This window comes from Notamacropus eugenii, chromosome 4 (genome assembly GCF_028372415.1).
Source record: "Notamacropus eugenii isolate mMacEug1 chromosome 4, mMacEug1.pri_v2, whole genome shotgun sequence".
In the NCBI taxonomy this organism is placed as follows: Eukaryota; Metazoa; Chordata; class Mammalia; order Diprotodontia; family Macropodidae; genus Notamacropus; species Notamacropus eugenii.
In genome coordinates, this window is record NC_092875.1 from 108,681,167 (window position 1) to 108,684,378 (window position 3,212).

The 3,212-nt window shown below is 43.4% G+C and overlaps 1 long non-coding RNA gene across 1 annotated transcript; it reads right to left on the reverse strand.

Moving 5' to 3' along the window:
• Nucleotides 1-224: 224 nt before the first annotated feature.
• LOC140500445 (uncharacterized) lies at nt 225-2,870 on the reverse strand. Its single transcript, XR_011965743.1, has 2 exons — nt 1,803-2,870; nt 225-335 (listed from the first exon to the last, which is right to left on the reverse strand). It is a non-coding gene; the product is annotated as an uncharacterized lncRNA (long non-coding RNA).
• Between the last annotated feature and the right edge of the window lie 342 nt (nt 2,871-3,212).

Consider the following 3,212-nt stretch of genomic DNA (forward strand, 5'->3'; position numbering starts at 1 on the left):
CTTGTTCTTCCCCTGTGGATGGTGTGGTTGTCCTCCTCCTCCTCCTCTTCCTTCTCCTCCTATCTTCCTGCTTTTACTCCTCCATGTCCCCCTCTCCCTCATCTTTCTCTCCTCACCATATTCCTCTTCCTCTTCTCCCATTTCGCCTCCACATTTGCATCATCTCCTCCTCTTTGCATTCGCTACTCTCTCCTTTGCTTACTTAGTGTTTTGCCTTCTTTTCCTTTTCTTCTTCTTTCTTGAACTTTTTGTGCCTCTTCTTTTTTCTTTTCTGCCTCTTCTTTTTTTCTTTTCTGCTTTCTCTTCCCCATCAGTCTTTATTAATAGCATGGAGCCTAGCACAGGAAAGCAAGAAAGTAGGAAGTGTTTTATCCATCTCTCTATCGAGATGTCCCCATTCCCCATCAATGACACTCAACTCCCCCCAAATAGCCGCATGGATAAAAAATTCTTATTTGAGTAGTACTATTCCAGTGCACTTGAATGGATGATAATGAGTATTAACAAAGTTAATAATAAGTGATAAATTCCCTCTAGCCCCAGTATAAGTGATTAGACTCTAGCTAACAGCTTCTGCTGTCTTGTAAAAATATTCACAAGATGTCCAAATATAACTGGAGGGAGCAGAGAGAGTAATCCAGATTGGAACACTCAGGGCTCTGTATTAAGAAGCTCACCTGCACAGGACATTGGCCAGCAGGAACTCTGTTCAGATACCCTGAGTGTAATTAGAAAACCCATTGATTCCTTCTTCTCCACCTTCTTTCCAGGCTTTGAATCCTAGAGATGGGACTCAGGGTAAGGAAGGGAGCAGCTCAGTGATTAAAGCCTGATGAAAGCCACAAAACATGGCCCCATTCTTCCTTCACTTGCCTCATCCACAATAGGCTGTATTTGACAGCAGTTGTTATTTAATAGGGATGGCATTCAGGTACCAATCTCTGTTGACAGCAACAAAGGAGTGGAGAGCAGGGTGACTCAATGTTCAGTCACCAGTTTCCTGTCAAGCACCCTAAAGGTTCCTGTAAGCTCTAAAGGAAGCTAGAACTTGTCAAACCAGCCATTTCGTGCAAATTTCCTCCTTTCTAAAGGAACCAATGCAGGGTTTCTTTAAACAGGTGGCTTCCCTAGTACACTCATGTCTGCTCACAAAGATGTTAATTTAGAATTCTTATGAACTCGAAGCAAGGACAAAGTATTTCTGAATGATGTTAATAACACAAATAAGCATTTAGAGAAGAGGATTTAATTTATGAAAATTCATTGTAAGTACAGAAAATAATAAGTTACAATTTATATAGGACTTAAAAGTTTGCAAAGGAGAGTACAGGTTATCTCACTTGATGTTCATAAGAGCCCTGGGAGGTAGGTGCAATTATTGTCCCTGTTTTACACATACGAAAACTGAAGTAAAGTGATTTGTCCAGGGTAACCTAGCTAGTAAATGTGTGAGGTAGGATTTGAATTCAGGTCTTTCTGACTCCAGGTTCAGCACCCTTACCATCTGGGCTACCTTGCTACCATGCCTTCATTTCCAAAACAGCAGCTCTGGATTTTCCCAATATCCTCAGATCTTATTTATCCTCTTTCCTCCCTTTTTCTCACCCTTCTCCCTGCCTCTGACCTAGCCTTATCACGTAAAAATTTTCCAGCTCTATGTCCCATTTACACCCTTCCCTCTTCTTATAAGGGACAACCAGAAACCAGAAAAACTCAACTAAGCTCCAAATGTTAATGTATTCACCCTTGCTCCAGGTATGCTTCTATATAAACAGGGTGTTGCAGAAACAAAATCCACTTACCTTAGGGAATAAATTGTAGAGAATTCAGCTCCATGCAGAGAAAACACTTTCTAATAATGAGGGCTGTCCAAAATGCAATGGGATTCCTCAGGTCTTCATGGCTGATCTTCCCCATAGTGGTGGTCTTCAAATGTTTGAGATCGCTATTGAATGGGGGTATTGGTTTGTTTTGTTTTTTATTTCACAAGAACCAGGTCACTTTATTGGAATGTAAATGGTGGTAGTTTTTTGGTACAGATTATGGTCAGATAACTGAAGTATGCATGCACTGAAAGACAGTAAGTGTCATGCCCACAGTTCCCAGGTGTGGGGTAAGGCAGGTGTGACTTAGCTGTTATTGTCACTGTCTCCAAGGGTGTGTTTGTCAAAAACATATTCCTCCATGCCAGAAGTGGCAGGGGTGGGGTGCATTTTCTACAGGTTGGTTACCGTGATCACTCAGTTGTGCGATGGAATTTAACCGTTTGTCCAGGTAGTGGGGTTTCAATAAAGTCACATAAATGGGGGTCATTCTTTTCCTTTGCCCGCTTGTGCAGTTCCCGTAACGACTGACTGACATTTTTTTCCAAGGGCAGAGCACACTCTGTTGCATTCAGCCCACTCTCTCAGTCTTCTTGCTCGGATTTCTTGATGTCTTGCAGGAAGATGCGGTCGCTTGTTCTGGAGTTTCATCAGCTTCTCAGCATGCTTCCTCTCCTAGTGGGACTGGTGGAGGAAATACTTGGCAAAGTTTTTCAATGCTACGTCATCTGGGTCAAAGAGTAAGACATGGACAGGTAGACTCAGGAGGCGTAGAGCTCCTTGATCTGGAGGTTGATGGCGGCCTCTGAGTCCTGGTGGGAAGTCTGCTGTACCTGAGAGGGGGTCGATGTTGTCATGATGGAGGTGGAGGCTGCGCAGGGGCTGGGGCTAAGGCTGGTGCGGCAGAGGGAGAGGAGCAAGGGTCAGGGGCGACTGTGCAGCTGGCTGGTGGGCGAATGGGAGGATGGACAAAGTGTGGTTAGTGGAGATGAAGGTGCATAGGAGGTAAAGGCGGTTCTGGCCAGGAATCAAGCAGCTATTTAGATTGAAGCACTATTATAGTGGGAAACCACAGTGATTTTCCTTCCAGCTGATTGGAGGCATTGCTGAAGAGTCTCTTAGTTGATGAGTTACATGAATTTGTTCGGAGGAACTTTCGGTTTTCCTTCCAATATGGATTGTGACTCTCGAAAAATAAAAAGTTGAAATTCATTAGCTGGCCGACAGAAGCATGGCTTTGGGTTCAAGAGTCTTTCAGTATCTCTTCCACCTCACAGGATATTGGCGTCCATGCATTCTGCCATAAGTCACTTCTTGGTTTTAACGCGTTAGGAAGGCTTATTATATTCTTGCTCTGATATTACATATGTTCTATATAAAACGTACTGC